This window comes from Heptranchias perlo, chromosome 2 (assembly GCF_035084215.1).
Source record: "Heptranchias perlo isolate sHepPer1 chromosome 2, sHepPer1.hap1, whole genome shotgun sequence".
Lineage (NCBI taxonomy): Eukaryota > Metazoa > Chordata > Chondrichthyes > Hexanchiformes > Hexanchidae > Heptranchias > Heptranchias perlo.
Genome location: NC_090326.1, coordinates 1,706,495 through 1,717,121, shown reverse-complemented (window position 1 = coordinate 1,717,121; position 10,627 = coordinate 1,706,495).

The following is a 10,627-nucleotide window of genomic DNA, read 5'->3' as shown; positions in this document are numbered from 1 at the left end:
TCAAGAGGATATAGACGGGTTGGTGGCATGGATGGACACCTGGCAGACGAAATTTTATGCAGAGAAATGAGAAATGATACATTTTGGCAGGAAGAACGAGTTGAGGAAGTATGAAATAAATGGTACAATTCTAAAGGGGGTACAGAACAGAGAGACCTGGGGGAATATCTGCACAAATATTTGAAGTTGGCAGGACAGGTTGAGAAAGCTATTAAAAAAGCATACAGGATCCTGGGATTTATAAATGCAGACATAGAGTACATTAAGTACAGGAGCAAGGATGTCTTACTGCAGTCATACAGGGCCTTGGTGAGACCACACCTGGAGTATTGTGTGCAGTTTTGGTCTCCTTATCTAAGAAAGGATATACTTGCCATAGAGGGAGTGCAGCGAATGTTCACCAGTCTGATTCCTGGGATGGCAGGACTTTCGTATAAGGAGAGATTGGGTCGACTCGGCCTGTATTCACTCAAAATTAGAAGAATGAGAGGGAATCTCATTGAAACATATAAAATTCTGACAGGGCTAGACAGACTGGATGAAGGGAGGTTTTTTCCCCTGGCCGGGGGGTCCAGAACGAGGGGTCACAGTCTCAGGATATGGGGTAGGACATTCAGGACTGAGATGAGGAGAAATGTCTTCACGCAGAGGGTGGTGAACCTGTGGAATTATCTACCACAGAAGGCTGTGGAGGCCAAGTCACTGAATATACTTAAGAAGGAGCTAGATAGATTTCTAGTCACAAAATGAATCAAGGAGTATGGGGAGAGAGCGGGAATATGGTATTGAGATAGAGGATCAGCCATGATCATATTGAATGGGGGAGCAGGCTCGAAGGGCCGAATGGCCTACTCCTGCTCCTATTTTCTATGTTTCTATCTTTCTTTTTTTAAATTCGCTAATGGGATGTGGGTGTCGCTGGCAAGGCCAGCATTTATTGCCCATCCCTATTTGCCCTTCAGAAGGTGGTGGTTAGCCGCCTTCTTGAACCGTTGCAGTCCGTGTGGTGAAGGTTCACCCACAGTGCTGTTAGGAAGGGAGTCTTAGGATTTTGATCCAGCGACGATGAAGGAACGAAATATATTTCCATGTCGGGATGGTGTGTGACTTGGAGGGGAACGTGCAGGTGGTGTTGTTCCCATGTGCCTGCTGCTCTTGTCCTTCTCGGTGGTAGAGGTCGCGGGTTTGGGAGGTGATGTCAGAGAAGCCTTGGTGAGTTGCTGCAGTGCATCCTGTGGATGGTGCACACTGCAGCCACAGTGCGCCGGTGGTGAAGGGAGTGAGTGTTTAGGGTGGTGGATGGGGTGCCAATCAAGCGGGCATCCTAAAAGCAGGGAAGTTATATTGAACCTTAATAAAACAATAGTTCAACCACAACTGCAGTATTGTGTCCACTTCTGGGCATCGCACTTTCGGAAGGATGTGAAGGTCTCAGAGGGGTTGCAGAAGAGATTTACTAGAATGGTTCCAGAGATGAGGGACTTCAGTTACGGGGATTGACTGGGGAAGCTGGGGTTATTCTCCTTTGAACAGAGAAAATTGAGAGGAGATTTGATAGAAGTGTTCAAAATCATGAAGGGTTCAGACCATGTCAATAAAGAGTAACTGTTCCCATTGGTGGCAGGGTCGAGAACCAGAGAACACCGATGTTAAATGATTGGCAAAAGAACCAAAGGCGACATGAGGAAAAGCTTTTTACGCAGTGAGTCGTTATGATCTGGAGTGTGTTGGCTGTAAGGGTGTTGGATGCAGATTCAGTCATGGCTTTCAAAAAGTAATCGGTTAAATATTTGAAGAGAAAAAAGTTTGCAGGGCTACGGGGAAAGAGTGGAGGATCGGTTTTGCAAAGAGCCGTCACAGGCTCGATGGGCCGAACAACCTCCTTCTCTACTGTAACAATTCTATGATTCTGTTTAAGTTTATTTCTTTAATTGCAGTCGCTGGGGAGTGTGAGACGTGCCAGGGGACGGTAGTATTTGGGACACGGTGGTGGGGGTGGGGGGAGGGAGAGGAAGTTGGTGGGGGGAGACAGGCTCTGAGGGACACCAGGCTGTTAGACCCACAGGTGGAGGGGAGACAGGCTGTGAGGGGACTCCGGGTATTTGACCCACAGGTGGAGGGGAGACAGGCTGTGAGGGGACTCCGGGTATTTGACCCACAGGTGGAGGGGAGACAGGCTGTGAGGGGACTCCGGGTATTTGACCCACAGGTGGAGGGGAGACAGGCTGTGAGGAGACTCCGGGTATTTGACCCACAAGTGGAGGGGAGACAGGCTGTGCGTGGATTCAAAGGGAATTGAGGCACAGGGGGAGGGGAGACAGGAGGCCGGGGACCACTGGGTTACATTATGCGACCAGTAACACTGACACACACACACACGTTGAACGGCAAGTGACACCTCTCCTGTACTTGCTGACATATTTGTTATCAAATGTGGGGAACAAGGGGACAGAGAGTGAGGTGCGAGGAACTGCAAGGCCTGATGTTACATCGCGATCTCCTCTCTCGCGGGTGGGGAGGTGAGGGCAACGGACCACGACAAACCAAATCGCGCGCCCCCCCCCGGGGCCTGTGAGGGGAGGGGGCCCCAGGCTCATCCGGAAGTCGGTCTCAGGCCTCAGTTTAATAACAGTGACTTTCTTCTGCAGCTTTCAATCAATCCGAAGGCGTTGATTTCAGGGGGCGGCCAAGGAGGGATCGAATGAAACGACATGCCGGGCGGGTGGCCATTGTCTGGCGACCCAGATTAGGTGCAGGTCCTCATGGGGGGAAGGGGGGGGGTGAAGAGACTGTTTTCTCATCAAACCCCTTTTACGGGTGAGGGAGGAGGGAGGAGAGAGGAGGGGGGCCCAGACACTGGTTTGACATCGAGCCCCTTTTACCGGGGAAGGAGGAGATGGGGGCCGGGGGCAGAGCCTGGTTTCACATGAAACCCCTTTAACCGGGGAAGGAGGAGGTGGGTGGGCAGAATGTAGATAAATTTCCAACCAACAAACCGCCCCCATCTCCCCACTCCCTACCCGGATTTATGCCCCAAGTAAATTCTGCTGAATTTGGCCAAATTTCCCGGATTTGGGATGAGGCCCACCTTGTAAATTGAGTTGGACTCGACCACCAGCCCCCCCTCCAACCCTCATCTCCTTGTCCCAGAGAAAAGACCCCATCTCCCCGGTCACACCCACCAATATCTGATTCGAGAAAAAAAATCAATCCCGTGGACAAAATATCCCAAAAGAATCAAGAGGTTGCATCGCCAGTTTTTAAAGAAGGTTCACCTCTTTCTCTGGGGGGAGGTGGGATGTCCCCAGACTTGGAATACGCACAGGTGGAGTATGTTGGAGCAGACGAGGGAGGGGGCGAGAGGTGGAGTGACCTGGAATGAAAGCGTCCCATGTTCCATGAGCTCCTTCTGGCCCAGTCCTGTCTGTGTGTGTGGGGGGGTGTTTGGTGTGAGCTGTGGTCGGGTTTAACTGTTTCCTTTGAGGCCTAACTTTTGCCCAGTCCTGTGTAGGCCTCGTGAGTGGGATCAGTGTTTGATATTTTTCCAAACTGCGGCGATAGTCCCAACAAGGGCAAGAGTTAAAGGGTTTCAAATCAACAAATACAGGACCGTGGAACGTGGCTCGTTCCAACACACAGGTCTCCGGGTCAAAGCAGTCCTGTCCTGGGCTGTCCCTGAATTAACATGACAATGGACAGGGCCTCATTGAGAGGCATCCGAACATGTCAAAGGCTGAAGCAAGGAGTTCACATGGGGGAGGGTGCGGGGGGTGGGGGGAGAGGGGGGGTGTGTCCTAGCCCAAACCCTTCCCCCTTTCTCTCGAGGCGTGGGGACAATAGGCGTCTATCCCTGCTCTTCAGTCTGACCTGAGTGTCTTTCTGTCTCTCCCAACCTTTCTCTCTCCTATTTACACACTCTGGTTTCTAATTGGGACTTGTTTGTCAGTGTTGTTGCTGAGAGATTGTCCGTGGAACTGTGTGAGTGAGTGTAAGGGAGCTCTGGGCTCCTGCTGTGTGTTTTTAATCCTTTGCTTTGTTTTTTAATCAATTCCTTTTCTCTCTCTGGTGAGGAATATTTTTTTTGTCGAAATGCTGCAACGAGAAGATCCGGAAAGAGAAATTGTGGCAGGAAGAAGTTTTGGAGAAGAACTTTTCTCCAGAGGAGACTGACTGAGGCCTTCACCATAGGTTGCACCCAATGGGACTCACCTGAGTTGTATCAGCCTGTTATCCCGGAGTTTAATTTCCTCTCAGGGGCCCTGGTTTTGGTTCCTGGGTTTAACATGTTCTTGTTAGATTTGTGACTCTTGAGTTTTAAACAATTTCATAGAATCATAGAAGTTACAACATGGAAACAGGCCCTTCGGCCCAACATGTCCATGTCGCCCAGTTTATACCACTAAGCTAGTCCCAATTGCCTGCACTTGGCCCATATCCCTCGATACCCATCTTCCCCATGTAACTGTCCAAATGCTTTTTAAAAGACAAAATTGTACCCGCCTCTACTACTGCCTCTGGCAGCTCGTTCCAGACACTCACCACCCTTTGAGTGAAAAAATTGCCCCTCTGAATCCTTTTGAATCTCTCCCCTCTCACCTTAAATCTGTGCCCCCTCGTTATAGACTCCCCTACCTTTGGGAAAAGATTTTGACTATCGACCTTATCTATGCCCCTCATTATTTTATAGACTTCTATAAGATCACCCCTTAACCTCCTACTCTCCAGGGAATAAAGTCCCAGTCTGTCTAACCTCTCCCTGTAAGTCAAACCATCAAGTCCCGGTAGCATCCTAGTAAATCTTTTCTGCACTCTTTCTAGTTTAATAATATCCTTTCTATAATAGGGTGACCAGAACTGTACACAGTACTCCAAGTGTGGCCTCACCAATGCCCTGTACAACTTCAACAAGACATCCCAACTCCTGCATTCAATGTTCTGACCAATGAAACCAAGCATGCTGAATGCCTTCTTCACCACCCTATCCACCTGTGACTCCACTTTCAAGGAGCTATGAATCTGTACTCCTAGATCTCTTTGTTCGATAACTCTCCCCAACGCCCTACCATTAACGGAGTAGGTCCTGGCCCGATTCGATCTACCAAAATGCATCACCTCACATTTATCTAAATTAAACTCCATCTGCCATTCATCGGCCCACTGGCCCAATTTATCAAGATCCCGTTGCAATCCTAGATAACCTTCTTCACTGTCCACAATGCCACCAATCTTGGTGTCATCTGCAAACTGAAGCCTGGTATTAAAGTGGGTATGGCCTGAAATGTTACACAAACACGTCAACGCCCGACATATGACAAATAGGGGAGCCAAGAGGAAATTAAAGTCATGAACGTCAACCCATGTACAGGCTTCAGGGTTTTGTTATAGTTTCGAAAACAATGCTTTTGATTCAGGCTGGTGTTTCGACTTTGGGGAGGGGGGGGTGAGGGGGTGGGAACAGGGTGGCCATTTTGCGCCAGGTTCTTGGTGGCCATTTTGCCCCAGGTTCAACAACACCGGTTCTTAATGAAAATAACTGATAAGAATCACTCATTAACAGCTCAACTCTGGGGTTTACAAAGATCTGGGATTCGAAGCTTTATCTCTCTATTTACACCCACAACGCCAAGCAATGCTGGACTGCGATTGGTTTACACAGTACCAGAGGAACATTATTCTCTCCATTATTTTACCTTTCTGGAAATAAAAAGGCTGTTTACTTTTCCCCGCTGATCTCTCCAATGTGGTCATTTCCTTACCTGCCCTCTCTTGTTCCCCTGTCTCTGCATCTCTCCCGACATCACTCTCTCTACATCTCCATCTCTCTCCCGGCACCTCTCCCTCCATCATTCTCTCTACATCTCCATCTCTCTCCCGGCACCTCTCCCTCCATCACTCTCTCTACATCTCCATCTCTCTCCCGGCACCTCTCCCTCCATCATTCTCTCTACATCTCCATCTCTCTTCCTGCACCTCTCCCTCCATCATTCTCTCTACATCTCCATCTCTCTCCCGGCACCTCTCCCTCCATCATTCTCTCTACATCTCCATCTCTCTTCCTGCACCTCTCCCTCCATCATTCTCTCTACATCTCCATCTCTCTTCCTGCACCTCTCCCTCCATCATTCTCTCTACATCTCCATCTCTCTACCTGCACCTCTCCCTCCATCATTCTCTCTACATCTCCATCTCTCTCCCGGCACCTCTCCCTCCATCATTCTCTCTACATCTCCATCTCTCTTCCTGCACCTCTCCCTCCATCATTCTCTCTACATCTCCATCTCTCTACCTGCACCTCTCCCTCCATCATTCTCTCTACATCTCCATCTCTCTCCCGGCACCTCTCCCTACATTATTTTCTCTACATCTCCATCTCTCTTCCTGCACCTCTCCCTCCATCATTCTATCTACATCTCCATCTATCTCTCTGCACCTCTCCCTCCATCATCTTTACATCTCCCTCTCTCTGCCTGCACCTCTCCCTCCATCATTCTCTCTACATCTCCATCTCTTTCCCGGCACCTCTCCCTCCATCATTCTCTCTACATCTCCATCTCTCTCCCGGCACCTCTCCCTCCATCACTCTCTCTACATCTCCATCTCTCTCCCGGCACCTCTCCCTCCATCATTCTCTCTACATCTCCATCTCTCTCCCGGCACCTCTCCCTCCATCACTCTCTCTACATCTCCATCTCTCTCCCGGCACCTCTCCCTACATTATTTTCTCTACATCTCCATCTCTCTCCCGGCACCTCTCCCTCCATCATTCTCTCTACATCTCCATCTCTCTTCCTGCACCTCTCCCTCCATCATTCTCTCTACATCTCCATCTCTCTCCCGGCACCTCTCCCTCCATCACTCTCTCTACATCTCCATCTCTCTTCCTGCACCTCTCCCTCCATTATTTTCTCTACATCTCCATCTCTCTTCCTGCACCTCTCCCTCCATCATTCTCTCTACATCTCCATCTCTCTCCCGGCACCTCTCCCTCCATCACTCTCTCTACATCTCCATCTCTCTTCCTGCACCTCTCCCTCCATTATTTTCTCTACATCTCCATCTCTCTTCCTGCACCTCTCCCTCCATTATTTTCTCTACATCTCCATCTCTCTCCCGGCACCTCACCCTCCATTATTTTCTCTACATCTCCATCTATTTCTCTGCACCTCTCCCTCCATCATCTTTACATCTCCCTCTCTCTGCCTGCACCTCTCCCTCCACCATCCTCACTTTATCTCCATCCCGTTCTCTGCACCTCTCCCTCCATCATTCTCCACATCTACATCTCTCTCTCTGCACGTCTCACTCAATCACTCTCACTACATCTCCATGATCTCACTGCACCACACCCTGCATCACTCTACATCTGGATCATTCACTCTGTATCTGTCTTTCCATCACTCTCTACATCTCTAACTAGTATTCAGCTCTGAATACTACTGAGGAAGATGGTTCCTTTAAGGAGTTCAGCCAGGTCCAGGTCCACAGCACCATGCTGGCCCAGCTGTACGGGGAGCGGAGGAGAAAGGTCAGGACAGCAATAGCATTAAGGGATTCAATAGTTAGGGGAACAGAGAGGCGTTTCTGTGGCTGCAGTCGTGATTTCAGGATGGTATGTCGCCTCCCTAGTGCCAGGTTCAAGGATGTCACTGAGCGGTTGCAGAACATTCTATTGGCCGGGCGGGGGGTAAAGAGCCAGAGGTCGCGGTCTATATCGGTACCAAAGAGGGATAAGAGCTGCAGACAGATTTTAACGAGCTAAGAAAAAAAAAATCAGCAGGACCTCAAAGGTGGTAATCTCCGGAATGCGCCTGGTGCCACGCGCTAGTGAGTATAGAAATAGGAGGGGAGAGCAGATGAATGCGTGGTTGGTGAGCTGGGGGAGGGCTTTAGACTCCTGGGGCATTGGGACCGGTTCTGGGGAGATGGGATGTGTTGCCCCTCAAGAGGGCCGGGACCAATATCCTCGCGGGGAGGTTTGCGAGAGAGGAGCGGATCGGAGCAGAGGGAGCATCGCAGAAAAAGGCGGGATTTCAGAGGGAGCTGCGGCGGAGTTCGAAGTGACGTCAGGAATCAGAAAGGGACGCGACACAGGGGAGGAACCTGATTGGTGAGTAGGTTCAGGTGAGTATTTCTACTTATCTACAGTAACTAAAGTAAAAAGAAAGGTAAGGTCTGCAGGTCTTATAGCAAGTAGCGTTTTTTTAGTGAATCAAGGTCCCTAGTGTAGTTAACATTCTCTAAATTAAGAATAATTTAAAGGAGTAAAGTCCTGAAAGGGAGTGGTAAGTAGTTTTCCTTTCCTTTTTTTTTCTCTTGACATTGTAGTTGTTGTTAAGCTAACTTAAGGGTTAAGTCATGGCAGGAGATCCCAGAGACGTGTCATGTTCCTCTTGTGGGATGTGGGAATTCAGGGCTCCTTCCTGTATCCCTGATTCCTTCACCTGCGGGAAGTGTGTCCAGCTGCAGCTATTGTTTGACCGCTTGACGGCTCTGGAGCTGCGGATGGACTCACTTTGGAGCATCCGCGATGCTGAGAAAGTCGTGGAATGCACGTTCAGTGAGTTGGTCACACCGCAGATAAAAATTACTGAGGGAGATAGTGAATGGGTGACCAACAGACAGAGGAAGAGTAGGAAGGCAGTGCAGGGGTCCCCTGCGGTCATCTCCCTCCAAAACAGGTATACCGTTTTGGATACTGTTGGGGGAGATGGCTCAACAGGGGAAGGTGGCAGTGGCCAGGTTCATGGCACCGTGGCTGGCTATGCTGCACAGGAGGGCCGGAAAAAGAGTGGCAGAGCTATAGTGATAGGGGACTCGATTGTAAGGGGAATAGACAGGCGTTTCTGCGGACGCAACCGAGACTCCAGGATGGTATGTTGCCTCCCTGGTGCAAGGGTCAAGGATGTCTCGGAGCGGCTGCAGGACATTCTGGAGGGGGAGGGTGAACAGCCAGTTGTCGTGGTGCATATAGGCACCAACGATATAGGTAAAAAACGGGATGAGGTCCTACAAGCTGAATTGAGGGAGCTAGGAGTTAAACTAAAGAGTAGGACCTCAAAGGTAGTAATCTCAGGATTGCTACCATTGCCACGGGCTAGTCAGAGTAGGAATGACAGGATAGCTCGGATGAATACGTGGCTTGAGAGATGGTGCAAGAGGGAGGGATTCAAATTCCTGGGCCATTGGAACCGGTTCTGGGGGAGGTGGGACCAGTACAAATTGGACGGTCTGCATCTGGGCAGGACTGGAACCAATGTCCCAGGGGGAGTGTTTTCTAGTGCTGTTGGGGAGGGTTTAAACTAATGTGGCAGGGGGATGGGAACCGATGCAGGAAGTCAGTGGGAAGGAAAGTGGTGACAGAAACAAAAGGCAGTAAGGGAGAGTGTACAAAACATGACCGGACAGATGGTCTGAGAAAGCAGGGCAAAGACCAAGGGAAGTCCAGGTTAAACTGCATTTATTTCAATACAAGAAGTCTGATAGGCAAGGCAGATGATCTCAGGGCATGGATGGGTACATGGGACTGGGATGTTGTAGCGATTACTGAAACATGGCTAAGGGAGGGGCAGGACTGACAGCTCAATGTTCCAGGGTACAGATGCTATAGGAAAGATAGAGCAGGAGGTAAGAGAGGAGGGGGAGTTGCGTTCTTGATTAGGGAGAACATCATGGCAGTAGTGAGAGGGGATATATCCGAGGGTTCGCCCACGGAGTCTATATGGGTAGAACTGAAAAATAAGAAGGGAGAGATCACTGTGATAGGATTGTACTACAGACCCCCAAATAGTCAACGGGAAATTGAGGAGCAAATATGTAAGGAGATTACAGACAGCTGCAAGAAAAATAGGGTGGTAATAGTAGGGGACTTTAACTTTCCCAACATTGACTGGGACAGCCATAGCATTAGGGGTTCGGATGGAGAGAAATTTGTTGAGTGTATTCAGGAGGAATTTCTCATTCAGTATTTGGATGGCCCGACTGGAGAGGGGGCAAAACTTAACCTCCTCTTGGGAAATAAGGAAGGGCAGGTGACAGAAGTGTTAGTGAAGGATCACTTTGGGACCAGTGATCATAATTCCATTAGTTTTAAGATAGCTATGGAGAAGGATAGGTCTGGCCCAAAAGTTAAAATTCTAAATTGGGGAAAGGCCAATTTTGATGGTATTAGACAGGAACTTTCAGAAGTTGATTGGGAGAGTCTGTTGGCAGGCAAAGGGACGTCTGGTAAGTGGGAGGCCTTCAAAAGTGTGTTAACCAGGGTTCAGGGTAAGCACATTCCTTATAAAGTGAAGGGCAAGGCTGGTAGAAGTAGGGAACCTTGGATGACTCGGGAGATTGAGGCCCTAGCCAAAAAGAAGAAGGAGGCATATGACATGCATAGGCAGCTGGGATCAAGTGGATCCATTGAAGAGTATAGAGATTGCCGGAGTAGAGTTAAGAGAGAAATCAGGAGGGCAAAAAGGGGACATGAGATTGCTTTGGCAGATAAGGCAAAGGAGAATCCAAAGAGCTTCTACAAATACATAAAGGGCAAAAGAGTAACTAGGGAGAGAGTAGGGCCTCTTAAGGATCAACAAGGTCATCTATGTGCGGAACCACAAGAGATGGGTGAGATCCTGAATGAATA